Raw genomic sequence first — 18,121 nt, forward strand, 5'->3', positions numbered from 1 at the left:
AGGGCGAGAGAGGTAAGGAGCCAACTGCTTAGCTTGGCGGAGATGAAAAAATGCCGCCTTTGTTATAGCTGCAATCTGCGCCTCCATAGAGAGGGAGGTATCGAAGATTACACCCAAACTCTTAACGGACGGTGCTGGCACTAATTGCGCCCCCTCAAGAGATGGGAGTTGCCCCCCCCCCAATCCCATATCGTCCCGTCCCAGCCACAGGACCTCTGTCTTCGAAGGATTTAACTTCCCACGTAACCATCCAGCCACAGCTTCCAAGCATCTGGTCAGTGTGTCTGGGGCCGAGTCAGGATGGCCATCCATCAACAGATAGAGTTGGGTGTCATCGGCATACTGATGGCAGCCCAGCCCAAAACTCCGGACCAGCTGGGCGAGGGGGCGCATAAAGATGTTAAAAAGCATCGGGGAGAGTATCGCACCCTGGGGCACTCCACACACCAGGGAGTGGCGGGATGACAATTCCCCCCCAAGCGCCACCCTCTGTCCCCAACCAGAGAGAAACGAGCGCAGCCATTGAAGGACTGTGCCCTGGATCCCCATGTCGGCAAGGCGGTGGTCCAGGAGTTCTTGATCAACCATGTCAAAGGCTGCTGACAGGTCTAGAAGAATCAGCAGCCCCGACCTGCTTCGATCCAGCTGCCTGCGGAGATCATCTGTTAGGGCGACCAGAGCCGTCTCGGTCCCATGACCAGCGCGGAAGCCGGACTGGAATGGATCCAGAGCCGATGTTTCTTCCAGAAACCTACCAAGCTGTTCAGCAACCGCTTGGCACACCTTCAGTCCCATGTCTTCACCAGGTTTTTCAGCCCACTTCCTACTCTGCCCCACTTCCTGTTTCTTTTAGACTTCCTCCTCCTTGGTAGGGTTGCCATATTTCAAAATGTAAAAACTAGGACAAGCAAGTTGCTGAGGTTTTTTTTTTTTTTTTTTACAAGAACACCAAGAGACCATGATTTTTCACTTGACTTGCATAAAATCAGGGGAAGTGCCGCCTGGATTGTGGGATGTAATCCATTGGAACAGTCAAGTACTGTACAACATTCTTTATTTCCCCAGTGGGCACAGGTAGTGGGCTGCTACTCCAGTCAGTGTAACTTCCTGTTCTGCTGGTCTGGAGCATCCTCCCCTGCATGTGACCTGGGAGATGGGCATGGCCCTGGCTGACTCCATAAAGGAGCCGAGTCATGCAGCCATTTTCTCTCTCGTGCTGATCTCTTGCTGCCATTTTGTTCTCTTAATGTAATTTTGCTGTCTGCTGGTTCTTAGCCAGCAACACATGAGCTCAATCTCCATGTGAAATGAACTCAGTTTGTTATGTAACTACTAAGTTAAGCCTGCCTTTCAGGGATCAAATTGTGAACTGAAATGTGAGTAAACTTCTTGTTACTTTTAAGGAAAGACTCTTGTGTCTTTATTCTTTTAAGAGGGATCAAAGGGGACACCAGGAATAATCCATCTGGACAAGCCAGATTGGATTACTCAACTAAAGAGATTCAAACAAATCTGCAGACCAGCTTCCTACTATATTCCCCTGCTATATTAAGAGGAATCTGCTCTGCTACATCACTCACTCCTTCACTGGTGTGAGTGAAGGAAGGATAATACTTATTCAATATATCCTTTCCTTTTCCTTAACATTCCCCCATGGATGTCAGTTCTGCCTTTGAAATTCTGGTAATGTCCGGGGAAATCCGGATGTATGGCAGCCCTACTCCTTGGTACCTTCTGTATCCTTCTACCCCCCACCCCCCGAAGGCAAGCTGATCTTAAGAATTTAGAGATTTCATCATCTGAAGCCCCTCTCTCATTAGTCCCTTTCCTTGCCTCAAGTCTTGTCCTCAGCCTGTCCTTTCCCCAGGTTATTCGTTCTTATTCCATTGCTTGCATTTGACCCTTTCTTTAGCCGTCTTGCCCCTTGGCTCCCTGTCCTATACTTTTCTAGCACTCAGCTAGAAAAGGTTCTTCCTGTACAATATTTTTTTATTTGCATTCGAAGTGACAATTTCCCATTACCTCGCAGGGTTTGGACCGCAAACCACGTCAGCAGTGCTGTCAGGATTGTGATGCTGTGAGCCAGTGGACTAGCTGAGCCAAACAGAGGCTTCAGTGCTGCAAGCGCAATATCCTATCAATGGCCATATTACAGCACTCTGCATTCTGGTGCTCCTGAAGAGCAGAAGGGTGTGCACTGAGACAGCCTGGCCACACTGTTGCAGCAGAAAATGCATGTTCCCCTCTGAAATTATGCATAATGTGAACCCCTGGGGTGGCCATTCCTGTTTCTCCTGCTTCCGCCTTAATGTTTTGTGAGTGGAGCATGAGACTTTTAATCTCGGGGTCGTGTGTTTGAGCCCCACGTTGGGCAAAAGATTCCTGCATTGCAGGGGTTGGACTAGATGAGTCACATGGCCCCTTCCAACTCTACCATTCTACGATTCCAACCTTTTCTGTAACCTGGATTTGGTGTGAGAATCATCTTCAATTGGTCAAGGAATTTCAAAGGACTTGAAATGATTGGGGAAATGATGACGATGGAGCCACGGGATTAGCACTCAGCAACTGTCAGCTGTCTTCTGAGGAAGCTCAGCCAACTCTCAATGGTAAAAGATGGTCAGGTCCGGCTGACTCACCACCTTCCGACAAAGAGAGTCTATGGGGTTTGGCTGAGGCTAGCCAGAAGCCAGCCAGTGGAAAACAGCATGGAGAAAGCTCACAAGATTCAGGGCTCAAACTGCAAAACCAGTTTTTAATGCCATGGCTCATGGTCCTGGGACATGAGAAGTAATGCCCTTTGAGCAAAGTGCCTTTTTTTTTGCCACTCAGGTAAGCACCATCTGTCCTTGTATGGCTGGGATCAGAACAGAGGACATATAGGCCAGAGCATGGGATTGCTGTTAACGCAATGTTGGATTATCCAACAGGCAGACTAAGAATGTGTTTAGGGCATCAGAAAAGCAGGGGTACCAAACTCCCCCTCTCCACACACACAAATGAGATTTTTTAAAAATAAAATGACATTTGATATTTTTAAAAAAACATGTGAAAACTCAGAACTTTGTTAGGCTTCCTTACACTCTCCTAGGCACCCTCCCCCCATTTCCTGCTCTCTTCCTAACACCCACCTAAACCAGGGGGTGTCCTGCTACAGTAGATCACAATAATGAGGTTGCACTATATGCTTGTGCATTTCGGCATATGTGTAAGTTTTGTGTCATTTTGAAAAACAAAAATATATTTTAGGGGATTAGTATTGTTTTTATTTTTCATCATGAATTTGGGGGCACCATACCCCTCCCCCAGTGCTTAGGGTCTCTAAAGGCCATGGATGCTTTGATCTGGACAGGTCTCTCTCTCCTCCTCTCTCCCGTCTGAAACTGAAGCTGCAGTCCAGCCCAGGAGGAGAAACTGGCCTGTTAATCCCCAAATGCCCACAAGAGGGAAGCATCTCTACCTTAGTTTCTAAAAGCAACTTATTTTTTACTTTGGGTAAGATGGATGCATTTCACAGCTTGCACAGGGATGTTCTGGGTTGGCTTCCTTTCCAACCAACACACCCAAACACTCTCTGTGTTCTCTAATGCCACAGCTTTATTCAAAAACTCATCTCTCCCCCCTTGCCCCCCAGGGGCTACACTGTCCCAGTTGCTCTGTCATCCACCTGTCACGCTCCCCTCCTTATTTGGCTACGACTACACAGTGAGACCTTGACTAAAGAATAAACATCCAGCTTCCTGGTGCTCTCTAGAGGCGGTGTATGCAAAGGTGGGTGCGCAAGGAAGAAAAGTGGGAGGAAAGGGCATGGATTGGGAAGCCCCATACCCTAAAATCCATGGGGAGGCAGAGGTGTGTGTGCCCACCTGCCGCCTGTTTCCTTCACGGCTGTTGCCACAGGTAGGTCTTGGACGTGTCAATTTGGCCTGGTGGAGGGGGCAGCAGGAGAGGGTGCCCCCCTCCTGTGGCTGGAGGAGGGGGCGGCGCTGACATGGGCGGAGACAGTTGCGCCAGCGGTGCCATGGGCAGGGGCGGGTCCCCCTCCGCATCCCACAAGCTGATGAGGGGCGGATAGACCTCGTTGAGCGGGATGGCCGCCGCATGCTGCATGTACTTCTTGAGCGAATGACGGCAGCCTTTCTCCTTGAGTCGCCGCGAGGCGCAGAGAAGCAGCAGCACTGCGCTCAGGGCAGCCAGCAAGGAGCCGGTGACGGCAGCCAAGGCTGCTCCTCCAGCCCAACCTCCCATCAGTTCCACTGCGAGCGAGGCCTCCTTGGTGGTGACATTGAGGCAGGAGCGCTGGGTGCGGGGCAGCTGCAGAAGAGGCGGAGTCATGGCAGAGGTTGGCAAGGGGCTTGTTGGGGGCGCCGAGGAGCCCTTGGAAACTGCCAAAGGAACTGTGGTTGTCAGATGACCCACAGAAGAGGCGGAAGACCCTTCTTGGGTTGCCCAGGAATCCAGAGAAGTTGTGGAAGCACGTGGGGTTGCTAAGGCAGCTTCCAAAGAGCTGGTGGAGGTCACCAAGGATGGGGGGACATCCGCGTAACCAGCAGCTGCTGAGGACCTGGGACCGGAGGACACAACAGTAAGGCAAATCTCATAGCGGGTGGCTGGCTGTAGGTGCGTGAGGTTGAACTCCTTGATGCCCACAGGGACTCGTGCTGTGTAGCTCAGGTGGGGATTATGGATTCGCATGGTAGCTGACGACCACGGCAGCAGTGGAGGAGGTGGGTGGGCTGTGGAGGACTCATCACTCCTCTCACTCTTCCTCCCCTCCACAAAGGATGTCGTCCACTCCACCACCACAAAATGTGACTGAACCTTCTTAGCAAGGACAAGCAGCCGGATGGGGGCAATGGGTCTGTCTTCCGTCACAGCAAGGACCACACTGCGGCTGGTAGAGCCCAGCCCATTCCATGCCACACAAGTGTAGACTCCTGAGTCTGCCGGGCTGGTGGCACTGATCTCTAGAGTTCCCCCTACCCTCAGATGGAGCCTCCCTGACCCTGTGGTCACTTTCCCCCCCGATGGCGTTATCCAGTGGAACTGCGGTGGTGGCTCTGAGCTGGCTGGGCAATCCAGAGCTGTTGTTGAGCCAGCCGATACCTCCAGCCTCTCGGAGAGAGCCTTGGAGGAGATTTCTGGCAGGCATGATCCTCCCATGACACCTTTCAGCTCTTCTTGGAGCTGTTGCCCAGCGGCTTCCAAGGGCAGGGTGCAGAGCGTGGTTTGGGACTCAATTAACCGGACATGTCCCATGGCCAACGGCTGCCAGGCTTCTGGGCAATCACAGCGGAGTGGGTTTCCATAGAGACTGAGCTCTGCCAAAGCTGGCAAGGCCCCTGTCAGGCCTAGAGGGAAGAGGCTGAGGGCCGCATTGCTGGCCAGAAGGGTGCGAAGAGCTGGCACCTCCCGGAAGGCTCCAGGATGCAAGTAGGAGAGACGTGGGTTGTTGCACAGCTCGAGCTTTGCCAACTCTGGGAGATTCTCAAAAGCGTCTTTGTGGATGCCAGTCAGATCCTCCATGCTGTTGAGGCTCAGCTCCTCCAAGTGCAGCATGTCCTTGAAGTCCCCTGTCCGAACTTCTGCGATGGGGTTCTTGTTGAGATCCAGGAACTTCAGGAGAGGAAGGCCCTTCAGTGCCTTGGTGGGAACATGTGGAAGATGGTTGTCATAGAAGGACAAACTTTCCAGGTAATCCAGCCCTCGGAAAGCATCAGCGGGTACTTCGCTTAGCTCCATCCCAGCCAAGACAAGGCTGTGAAGCCGTCCCAGTGGCTGGAAGCTGCCCCCTTCTAGCTGCGAGATGGGGTTCTCTCCAATCATCAGGATCTCCAAATTGGGGAGAGAGAGGAACCAGCGGTGGTTAATGGCACGGAGATGATTGGCATTGAGATGCAGCCGAAGCAGGCTCCTCAAACCGGCAAAGGCCAACGGCTCGATGGAAGAGATGCGGTTGTGGTTTATGTAAAGTTCCTCAAGTGACGTGAGGTCATGCAAACAGTGGTCAGGTAGCTCCTCCACCTGGTTCTCCTCCAAGTAAAGCGTAATGAGGCGTGAGAGGTTAGCTAACCCAGTATCGCTGATTCTGGAGAAGTGGTTCTGCGAGAGGTCAAGCTCAGTCAGGTTGAGCAAGTGCTGCAGCTCCCCGCTGACCCTGGATATCTTGTTGCTCTGCAGCAGGAGAACCTGGGTGTCTGCAGAGAGATTCCCTGGCACTTGGGTCAGCAGCAGGTCATTGCAGTCCACTGTACGGGCCTCGTGGTAGACTGACTGTGGTGTGAACCACGGGCGAGTCTCGCAGACACACTGTGGCGGGCAGGGGAGAGTGGCAGGCAGCAATCCTGGCAGGAGCAGCACCAGCAGAGCGCGGAGCGGGAAGGAGGGCATTGTGTCCTCCCCAGACAGGCCGGGTCTAGCTGGGGAGAAAATCTTGATCTGTCAGATGTGAGCTCTAGGGCAGTCCATGGAGCAAGCTCATCTCTGGAAGGCAAAAGAGAGAATGAGTTGGACCAGAGGTTTCCAAACTTATTTGGCCTACCACCCCCTTTACAGAAAAAAATTACTCCCCCCCCCCCCAGAAATCTACCTTCTTTAAGCAAGCAAACAGAAAGATGCAGTGACAAATTTGTGATCTTTTATGTGTTTATATTGCTACCTATGCTCTGCAACACTTCCCACTTTCCAGGCCTGGGTGAAGCTGGAAAGGGAGAAGCCCTTGTCTCTCGCCTGACTGCTAGATCCAGGGGAGGTACTGTTGCTGTCCTGCAATGGTGCCTGACTTGTCAGTAAGTGTCATTACACAACAGATGAAACTGTTTTTACAAACTGTTTTTCAAAATTTTCTTCTCCTCTCTTCTTACTGTATGCTTCCACTGCCCCCTTATTCAATGTCCTCCATTTGCACCCAAGGCTACTACCACTCCTGGGTCATTCCAGCGCCCCCCCCCGGGGGTGGTATTGCCCACTGTGGGAAACACTGGGTTAGACAGATATGAAAGCGGGGTTTCTCAGAGCAGGCATGTATTCTGAGTTCAAATCTAGCCTCCTGTCTCTGGCTGTATTCTGCTTCCTGTTGACTGTGAACTCCCTGTGTTTCCAGTGCTGGTGGAGGAATTCAAGGTAGCAGCATGGCAAGCCTTCTGTCCACGCTGCCCCCATGTGCTTCTGGAGACATTAAGCCATTCCTAGCTCATCATCTCAAGGGACGCGGGTGGCGCTGTGGGTTAAACCACAGAGCCTAGGACTTGCCGATCAGAAGGTCGGCGGTTTGAATCCCCACGACAGGGTGAGCTCCCCTTGCTCTGTCCCTGCTCCTGCCAACCTAGCAGCTCGAAAGCACGTCAAAGTGCAGGTAGATAAATAGGTACCGCTCTGGCGGGAAGGTAAATGGCATTTCCGTGCACTGCTCTGGTTCACCAGAAGCGGCTTAGCCATGCTGGCCAGATGACCCGGAAGCTCCCTCGGCCAGTAAAGCAAGATGAGCGCCGCAACCCCAGAGTCGGTCACGGTTGGACCTAATGGTCAGGGGTCCCTTTACCTTTACCTTTAGCTCATCTCTAGACCAGGTGTGAACCCCTCTTCACAGAGTAAAGGCAGCCAGTGCCCCCTGGAGTGCACACAAACAGAAGAAAATGAAGCACAAGAATGTGAACAGCTGGGTGTGGGGAGAGCAGTGAAATGACAAAAAAAAAAAAACAAAAAAAACCCCCACCACAACAACTTCACTGTGCTCTAAAGGAGTAATGTGAACACACCCTCTGTCTCTTTTTAAGAGTACGTTTCTAGTTCTCAGTAGTGTAGTGGACAATGTGAGCAACATCTGGTCTGAAAATCACTAGTAGGAATTTAGCTGTGGTCAGGACATAAGCAGCCCGTGCCCTGTGCTGCTCCTTGCAGCTCTCCCCTTCCCTGTCTCTTGCCCCACCTTGACTTTTTCACATAACTATTTCTCAACTCTTCTCCGATCATCACTATTTTAGAACAGAATAAATCAGAGTAAGAAAATGTGTGCAAATATCCGTAAAGAACTTCCTGCTGCTCTCTACACAAGATCCCATTCTGAGTCCCAAAGTCTATATTCTATTTCTTAACTCAGGTTTTCTAAGTAAATGGAATTTTAGGAGCTAACAACAACATCTGTGCACACGGCACTTTTGCAAAAATGGTCACAAAAGGGCAAGACCTGATGAAAACACAGACTATACAAGCCATTGGCTAAGGTATTGCAATGTCACAGCCATGAGAAGGTCCAAGTTGGTGTCAGTTGGGAAAAGATGGAGAGAGGTCAGCAGCAGAGGGAGGGGCTTCCATGGCGCTCTCATGGCGCAACCAACTCTCGTCCACTGCAGTTCAAAGTGAGCATGTCCAGGGCAGCAGCATTTCTGGTCCTCTCCTCCACCACTCTTGAAAGGTTAAATCTGACTTCCCTGCTAAGAGGTCTATCTGGGAGAATTCCTCTTTTGGTGTGCGATATGTGCCCTTTGTTGGGAAAGGGATCTGAATTTCAAACCAACTTTTCTGCGGTGTGTCGCTGGTGGCAACTCCTGGTTTGCTGCAGTTCAGCTGTGTCTGCTCCAAGCACATTCCCCATCCCCTTCTCTTTTTTTTATTTGTCTTGGCCATAGGCTAAAAAGTAATGAATGCCAAAGTCAAAAGTGTGCAAGGAATGTATCTGTAGAAATGTATCTGTAACTCAGTACATCAATCAGAGATCAAATATGAGATGAATTATGTGTTTATACACCCCAAGAGCATTGCTGAAGCACATTGTCACTGCTGCAATCAATCACATTCATACTTATGAAAATCCTTAAGAGCTTTTGCTGCTTGAAAACAAAGTCACACTCCTACTTACATGGTTGTCTCTTCCATTTAAGAGGAATTTGATCTGGCCCAAAGCAGGTAAATTCTTGTCTCTATAAGCTGGATGACCGGATGCAAAAAAAGGAAGGGGGGGTCTCTAATAAGATGGAATTTTAGCAAGTGCAGCTTTTCTCTCTCTCTCTCTCTCTCTCTCTCTCTCTCTCTCTCTCTCTCCCCCCCCCCACCCATAACAAGCTGCACCTACTGAAATGTCCTCTGCTTTACCACCCTTAGAAGGTACCAGAATCCAGGCCAAGTACATGCCATACATTTAAAGCACATTCTCTCCTCCCAAAGAATTATGGGAACTGTAGTTTGTTAAGGGTGCTGGGAACTGTAGTTCTGCAAGGGGTGTAAACTACAGCTGCCAGGATTCTTTTGGGTTGGGTGCTTCTGATTTGTTTGCATAAATAGCAGATTAACAAAGGGACGCTCTTCCAAAGAGCCCTAGATTGTATCCAAAGAACCAGTCCTTAATTGGAGGAAGAAAAGGAGCAAGTCTTCTCTGATTGGACTTTGAAGTGGAAGGTCAGAGACAGGTGTGGTCAGCTGAAGGGCTTCAGAAAGGAAGTTTAATGCCAGGTCCTTATTTTGTGAGACAGGGGTCCATCAGAGTTGATGGAAATGGATGGAGAGCTCTTCAGAAGCAGAAAGTACTGTAGAAGGGATAAGGAAAAGGCGGAGAAAGAGGGAAAGATGCAGCCTCTGGGGTATCCAAAAGGTTCCTAGCTAGCAAGATGAACAGTATCACCTCTTATGCCTGAGTCAGGCTCAGAAATTAACACAGTGTTATGAATTGGTGGGGGTGGGATAGGCTGTATGCAGAGACTCTTCTAATTCCTGGATATAGCAAGTGTTAAAATCTAATTCAAATTGCTGAAACAGCCAGACAAGTCTCTTGGTAAGGGCCCTCTAAGTATGGGCCATTAAGGTAACAAAGGAAATGGCTCTGTGCCAGATGATTGGACCTCCCTCCCTCAACTCGCTGGTAGTTAGAGAATCAAAGGTCAGAGCTGGGAGCTCATGTGTGTTTGAAGTAGAAGCTAGCAGGCTGCCGACTGGGCAGCTGGGAGACAGAGCTATGCCTGATTTCTGTTTGAAGCCAAGGCTGCAGCTCTGGGAGAAGCAAGACCCTTTTGGGGGGTTTAATGCTGTAAACCCCTCCATCGTAGGCTCAGATTGGATATATGTGTAAATAAACCATATATCCTAAAGACACCACAGTCTCCGCTGTTCCTTGTTCCAAAAGAAACACAAACTCTAGGGAAGCTCCTGGAAGCCCTGGAATCTCTCACCTCTCAGAGACAGGAGTAGCGATAGATAGTAAATCCTGTCTTGACAGTCAGTGGGTGTAAAAACCTTTTAAAATAGTGCCAGCTAGGAAGAGTTTGTCCAGGACTTCCGGGGTGGCGCCATCGGTAATGGCGGACTCCCTCTGATCCGGAGGGACTGGCTCTACGGGAATCGGGTCTGTTCCGCTACGGCGAAGCGGGGACCCTTGAAAAAATCACAGGCGGGTGAAGCCTGTGACCGTGGGACTCGGCGGGCACCTTTTGCGCCCCCCCATCTGCAAAGGAGCCCAATTACGGGCTCCGGAGTGAAGCGGGGAAGTGGCGCGGTGCTGAGAGTCAACTGCTTCTTCCGTGGAGCGAAGCCGCACAGCCGTTACCGGAGAGCGCTACCTTTTTCCTGTGACAATTTGGCTACAAAAACAACTACCCGTGAGTAGGTTAATTTCGGGGAAAAAGGAGAACAAAGACGTAATTTGATACCGAAGCGGGGAGGCATAAACAGGAAGTCTGCCTTCCATTCTTTGTAAATAGAGTAAAGCAACGAACGTGTAAGCTAAAACTTTGAAAGATGCTTGAAAAGGACTATAATTCTAACATCAAAACAAGTGATCTCCCCCCTTGGCTGCAGGAGAGGAGGGGGGAAAGGTGTGAACTGTATTTCCCTGCAAAAAGAGAGGAAAGGAAGCTAAAATCCACCGCTTAAAACCTGGGAATGGGATGCCAATGGACAATAAGAATGCCGTACTGTGAAATGCGCTGTTGGTGAATAGAGTACTTTTTGACAGCTAACTCTGCAAGGGAGATACAATGTTTCCGGCTAGCTTTTCCTGGTTTTAAAGTAACTGGAAAATAACTGAAATTGAAACTGTTGTCTATTTTGTGAATTGGGGGATTAAAAAAAGTTTTTTTTTGTTTTTTTTTTTAAGGCAACAGCTTCTGACTGCTACTGTGTCCCCCTACAGGAAGCTTGAAACTATTACAATAACAACTGGGCCAGGGGAATTTTCCACTTCAAAACAAATTCTGGCCATGGGACTGACCTTGGGCTTTAACTAGAGTGTTATGGCAGATTTGCCGCAGGAAAAAACAACGAGGTCTGGCAGATCTTTTCGCCCAGACGCTGGGCTGCAGCGAAGAGCATCAACATCTGGCCCCTCTGCATCATCAGGGGCTGCATTTGTACAACCTAAACCTAAAGGAATGGCATCCGAAGATCATAGAATCATAGAATCATAGAATCATAGAGTTGGAAGAGACCACAAGGGCCATCGAGTCCAACCCCCTGCCAAGCAGGAAACACCATCAGAGCACTCCTGACATATGGTTGTCAAGCCTCTGCTTAAAGACCTCCAAAGAAGGAGACTCCACCACACTCCTTGGCAGCAAATTCCACTGTCGAACAGCTCTTACTGTCAGGAAGTTCTTCCTAATGTTTAGGTGGAATCTTCTTTCTTGTAGTTTGGATCCATTGCTCCGTGTCCGCTTCTCTGGAGCAGCAGAAAACAACCTTTCTCCCTCCTCTATGGGACATCCTTTTATATATTTGAACATGGCTATCATATCACCCCTTAACCTCCTCTTCTCCAGGCTAAACATGCCCAGCTCCCTTAGCCGTTCCTCATAAGGCATCGTTTCCAGGCCTTTGACCATTTTGGTTGCCGTCCTCTGGACACGTTCCAGTTTGTCAGTGTCCTTCTTGAACTGTGGTGCCCAGAACTGGACACAGTACTCCAGGTGAGGTCTGACCAGAGCAGAATACAGTGGCACTATTACTTCCCTTGATCTAGATGCTATACTCCTATTGATGCAGCCCAGAATTGCATTGGCTTTTTTAGCTGCCGCGTCACACTGTTGGCTCATGTCAAGTTTGTGGTCAACCAAGACTCCTAGATCTTTATTTATTTATTTATTTATTTACGGCTATTAGCCCATAAAGTATGTACAAACATAAAAGCACAGAGGCATAAAGACCGATATATTCGGCACCAGAAGGTGAACACCATGATGCAGGGGTGGGTCATTGAGCAGAGCCAGATAACAGCTTGGGGCCCGGAGAGCTCCAAGGGACGGATCCCAGAAAAAGGAAAACTGAAGACGAGATCCGACATGCACTCTCTTCAAAACTGTCCGATTAGTTTTTGATGTTGTTGTTTTTGGTGGTTTTTGTGTGTGAGATAACCGCATTCAGGAATCTCGCCACCTGCAGAGTTACAGAAGGATCTGTATCCTGCAAAAGTAGTGCGGCATGTGACTCAGCAGGCCTGCCAACCAAGCGCAGTAAAGCAGGACCCAGGAATTTAGTCCTGGCTATGCTATGTAGGGGACAGTTGAACATTATATGTGGGAGAGAATCAACAGTTTTCCCGTCACACACGCATAGCGGAGACACCAAACCCTTGGAAAATCTGTGGCTCAGCAGGTTCGATGGAAGGACATTGAACCTTGCACGAATAAATGCAAGTCGGTGTGGTACAGATGAAAGAGATGACATGTATGATGGAAGGCCAAGTGGTGGGGTTATTCCGTGATACCTGGGGGAGCAGACACCCCCACCCCCGGTGAGGTTGTGTTGATTTTCAATGTCTGCTAATCTTTGCTCAATAAGTCTTTTGGCTGAGCGTAAGTTCATCTTTAAGGAGTCCGCTGGGGAAATTCCGATGCTCAGAAGTTTGGCATGGATTTTTCCTACCCACGGATTGACAAAGTCGTCCCGCCAGAGGCACTGAAAAAGGTAATGGTCGGGAAGCCTATGCCAGCTGGACAGCCAATAACCAAAGACTCGCTTCCAGATGACAGTCTCCAATGATGCAATCCTTAACTCCAGACGTATGGCTGCGTTGCTCACACACATGGGGAGTTTCAGGAGGCGACGGAGAAACTGATTCTGCAATGTCCCCAACGATGTTAAATTGGACCCTGGGGCCCAGAGCGGGGCAGCATAACAGAGGGTGGAAACCACTTTTGCATGGTACACCTTCAATGCAGAAGGGATGTGGGAGGCTCCGTCGGCCGCAAAAAATTGGAGTAGAGTATAAAGTATTGTTTTCCCTTTGTTTAGTAAATACTGTATCTGTGGCTTCCAGCTTAGGTTGTAGTGAAAAAAGACTCCCAGGTATTTAAATTTGAAAACCTGTTCTAATTGGACTCCATCTAACTTCCAGCTGTAAGTTTTCCGAGACCTGGTAAAGACCAGGACTTTAGATTTCCCATGATTAATTGTCAGATGGTTGAGTTTGCAATAAGCCGCAAAAATCTTTAGAGCTCTGCATAAACCGACTCTGGAGTAGGAAAGGATCGCTGCATCGTCGGCATATAGGAGCAGAGGGCAGCGAAAATCAGCTAGGCGGGGGGCATGAATGTTGGCTTGAGACTCATTCAGAAAGAGCTTCATATCGCTAATAAACAAGTTGAAGAGGAGTGGGGCCAAAATGCAGCCTTGGCGCACACCTCTATTTATTGGGACCTCGTTGGATAGGTTTCCCGCCGGTGTGAGTCTCACTCTAGCCGACGACCCATTGTGTAATTGGGTTATAAGCCATAACAGCCTTCTATCTATGCCCCATCTCTCTAATTTCTTCCATAGACAGTTTCTTGGGATACTGTCGAAGGCGGCCTTTAGGTCTATGAAAGCGACACATAGGCGCCCCCGACTCGGGGCAGAATATTTTCTGGCAAGATGATACATGATTACCATATGGTCAGTGGTCGAATAATTGTTCCTAAAGCCCGCTTGCTCGTGGCCAATCAAATTTGAGTCGTTTGCCCAATGGGACAGCTTAGACAGCAAAAATTTTGCATAGATTTTCCCGATGATAGACAAAAGGCTGATGTTCCGATAGTTCTCCGGGTCAGCAGGGGGACCCTTTTTATGGACTGGCACGATCACGGCCTCCTTCCATGACCTAGGGATAAGCCCCGTAGAATTAATTGCATCAAAGACTTTGGCCAGGATTTCAGCCCACCACCTCGGTTGCGCAACAATAGCCTCAGCAGGGACTAGATCCGGCCCGGGGGCTTTGCCCGTTTTCAGATCTAATATCAAGTCCATTATCAGGTCTGGGTTGGTAGAGGGCCACAAAGGTAGATGGTCGGCTCGGAATTCAGTGGATGAGTTGGATTCCTCTGCCAAGGAGAAATATTTACTCAAGAATTGTTCCCATGTGGGCGCAGGGATAATCGTCAGTGGGTACTTCCTTCCTCTTTTGTTTATCAAAGCCCAAAATTCCTGTGGTCTGCGGGATCTAGAGGCCGCAATCAAGGCTCGCCAACGCTTTAGATACCACTCACGTTTGGCCAGCTTTAAAGTCTGTTTGTATGCTCTTTTGGCTTGTAAATAGGAGGATGGTAGAGCCTGGGCATTAGAGTTTTTGTATTCATTATAGATGGAACGAAGAAGGGATCTTGCTTGTTTGCAAGAGGTGTTAAACCAAGGGGCCCCAGCACTGCAATGCGCTACTTTCGCCTTTTGAGGAGGTGATGTAAAAAAAGTGGTAAGGTTTGTTGTAAGAAGGTTAAAAAGTTTCAAAACCGAATTGGAATCTTGTAAATCAGTAGTTATTTGAGGTAGATAGGCAGTGATTTCCCTATGGAAAAAATCCTGGTATTTTTGGGCCACAGCCTCCGACCATTTGATCCCTCTTATTTTGGTCGCTGATGAGGTTTCCAGAGGGACTGAGTGTTTATAGTCCTTCTGGTACCGGAACAATGACAAAGTGGTCACTATTGGGAGGTGATCACTGAAATGTTGGTTTCCAACTTGGAAGGAAAGTACATTGACGGCCAAATTTGCGGAGATCAAGAAGTAATCGATAACACTGTTAGATGCTGGTCCCAGGTGAGTGAACTCCCCCGGTATATCGGGGGGGAAGGTGCCGTTCAAGAATACTAGATTCAGGCGAATGGCCATTTGGTAAAGGGTCACTCCAGCTTTGTTTACTCTGTTGTCCTTTGAAGTTCTAATTCTAGCATGTTCCAAGTCAAAGTTGTCCAAACATGGGGGAGTCCACCATTTGGACTTGGTTAGTAGGTCCCAATTTGTGGCAATTCGAGCATTAAAGTCTCCCCCAATTAAGGAGTACGAGTTAGGGCATTTGGTATGACATGACGATAGGTGATTTTCAAATGATTCCCATCTCCAATCAAGATCAGGTGCTGAGCCTTCGGGGGGGAGATAAACATTAGTAATTAGTAATGAGGACTTCCCTTCTGCGATCAGTCCAGAAAGAGCAAAAGGCGGGGAAGCCCGTACCAGAGTGAATTTGGCGCGAAGTTGGAGTGAGATCCCAATCAAAAGACCCCCTTTGGGGCGACCACCTTTCAAGGAAGGGGAGGCCGGAAGTGTTAGAAGATCAAAGCCGTCTATGGTAATCTCTTCCTCATCCCATGTTTCTTGGAATAGGATGATGTTAAATGAATTTATGTACGTCCTGAATTCGGGGTCTGATTTTTTGGTTCTCCAACCAGCAATGTTCCAGCTAAGTATTGATAATGTCGGGTCCTTGTGCTGTCCCGGTAATTGTCACTTTGAGTTGTTTAATGGGTTCTTGGAGGTAGAGCGAGGACCCATAAGGAAATCAGTAATTTTAGTTTGTGCGGATAAAATCTTCTTCTGTGTTGATTGAATCCGTGATTTGGTAACATTAACAGGCAGGAAGGGCTTTGCCGGGGAGGAAGAATTAGGCAAAGTTGGTGAGGTCGGATGCTGTTCATTGAGGTGAGTAGTAGCAAGTCTTTGATGGGCTATACTAGTAGATCCGTCAGAGTTATCAGTCTTAACCAGGGTAGCACTAAGAGGTGTTCCAGTCATCACTTGTAGTTGCTGCGCAGCTGGAGAAGAATTATCACGCAGATGTATAGAAAGACGTGAACGTGGGGATGGTACATGCATAGTCATTTCCTGGTGATCTTCAGACAGGGTAGATTCTAGCTCAGGCATTGAGGCAAAGGAATCATCAACTTCCATATTTTGATTGGACATAAGGTCTAAGACGGGAGTATTGAGTTTATCAACTTCCTCCACGGTAGAATGGTGCTGTTGGAGCTGTTGGTCAACAGGTGATTGCTGATTCAGATCAGTAGGGGGTAACAAAGTAGCAGGTTGAGAGATTATCAGGGCATTTGATGGAGACGCCTTGTGGGACGTGGAGTGCCTGCTCTCCTCTCTCATCGGCATAGAGGGGTCCCCTTGCGATAGGAGTCTTTGTTTGAGTAGATCCAATCTATCGAGAATAGCCTGCTGTTCTTCTGAAGGGAGTTTTCCATAAGAGAAGATAAGATTTCTCTCTTCAGGGATATTCCAATCTCCGCTTGCAATTGGATCATTCCTCAGTGTAGCTAGATGGGCACTTGAGGTCGCAGATGGAACAGGGGGTACCCGGCTAGGTGTTTTCCCCTTTATTATAGGAACAGAAGGAGGAAACGAGCGTTCATTGCCGGTTAAGATGTTGGCAAAAAGAGGTTTAACACTCGTGTCCTTAAAGACTCTTGTTGTTACAATCTCCCAGGGTGCCAGCCGATCTTTCTGTCTTGCAAGGAGATGTGGGATCCTTGCAGACTGGAAGGAGAGCATAAATTTCCTTGGCCAGGGCGTGGCAATTAGGGGTACTACAGATATAAGATCTATCTGGAAAAAAGGAATATTTAACAAATCACGTAGGTACCCTTTAGCCATCCTCAGGTTATTCCACCTAAGTCTGGGGGCGTCACGGGAAAAAATGGCTAGACATATTTTATTAGGTTGAAAAATCAAGGATTGCCTATTCCTTTGGGGCAGTGGCGGCCTGCATCTTGAGCTCTTAAGGTGAGATTTCTGGTCAGGTTGTCTCTTTAAGGCACTTACAAGCTGCACAGGAGATTGATGCAAATTAGATAGCTCAGTTGAGGAAGGTAGATGAGCCAGAAGGGCCCATGAAAGTTTATTCAATGACAAAGAAATCCCCTCCAATTCCTTGAAAATGAAGCTTAAAGTCCTGATTACCAGTTGTATTTGATCAGGTACTAATTCATGGGCAGTTTGCCCTAATGCGTCCCGTTTCAATGACGGAGGTGTAATTAGGGTATCAGGGAGGAGGGCTTCCCTATGGCTTCCATCCCCCGCTGGATCAGCTAGCTTTTCCGGCTCTCCTTGATCATACAGAGGCCAAAAGCGGTTGTATGTTTCGACCGCAGAAACAATTACTTGCTCTGTTTTGCTGTTATTGTTAGTAGATGGTGGGGGAGATTCAAGCTTCGACTGCTTTACTCTTGGAGGTGAGCAACCTTTCTCAGCAGATCTTGGTCGCTTGCCATGACCCATTTGTCGCTGTCTCACTAACTACGGAGGTTCAAAGTAGAGATAAACGGAGATAAAAGAGAGAACTTATCTTTTATGGGCGCAACTCCTCTGCTACTCCTCCTCCACTTCTCAACATAACCCAGTCTTCAAGGCGGTGTTACTAATCAGCGGCAGGCTTTCTCAGCAGAGGGTTTGAATATCCTTGTTGATATGTATATTGGCCCCAACAGGCCAACCGTAGAAGTAAAACGATTAAAAACTTCTAACAGAAGTAAAATAATTTAAAAGTCTAATAAAACAGCTATAAAAACGGCAGTAAAAGGCTATAAAAGGCTATAAAAGGTTTGTAATCCGGAGGGTTCACGAAGGAGAAGTTGTTACAGCCGCCATCTTCCTTCCCTTCCTGGGCGACTCCTAGATCCTTTTCACATGTACTGCTCTTAAGCCAGGTGTCCCCCATCTTGTATTTGTGCCTCTCAATTTTTTTGCCCAAGTGCAATACTTTACATTTCTTCCTGTTAAAATTCATCTTGTTTGTTTTGGCCCAGTTCTCTAATCTGTCAAGGTCGTTTTGAAGTGTGATCCTGTCCTCTGGGGTGTTAGCCACCCCTCCCAGTTTGGTGTCATCTGCAATATGGAACTGGCGGAAATGACTGGCAGAATCCGAGACCAGGGAGAAGAGTTGGGGGAA

The 18,121-nt window shown here is 48.5% G+C and overlaps 1 pseudogene across 2 annotated transcripts in view; it reads right to left on the reverse strand.

Moving 5' to 3' along the window:
- Window positions 1-3,174: 3,174 nt before the first annotated feature.
- Window positions 3,175-18,121, reverse strand: part of LOC308467070 (leucine-rich repeat neuronal protein 1 pseudogene) — a 36,069-nt pseudogene continuing 21,122 nt past the window's right edge. Inside the window, exons 2-3 of one of the 2 annotated variants that reach the window (XR_013991555.1) lie at window positions 7,547-7,609; window positions 3,175-6,483 (exon numbers count right to left, since the gene is read on the reverse strand). The product of XR_013991555.1 is annotated as a leucine-rich repeat neuronal protein 1 pseudogene (transcript). The remainder of the gene's footprint in view (window positions 6,484-7,546; window positions 7,610-18,121) is intronic. The other variant, XR_013991554.1, reaches the window with a different exon arrangement.

Source organism: Podarcis pityusensis, assembly GCF_964106645.2.
Source record: "Podarcis pityusensis genome assembly, chromosome: 17".
NCBI classification, from domain to species: domain Eukaryota; kingdom Metazoa; phylum Chordata; class Lepidosauria; order Squamata; family Lacertidae; genus Podarcis; species Podarcis pityusensis.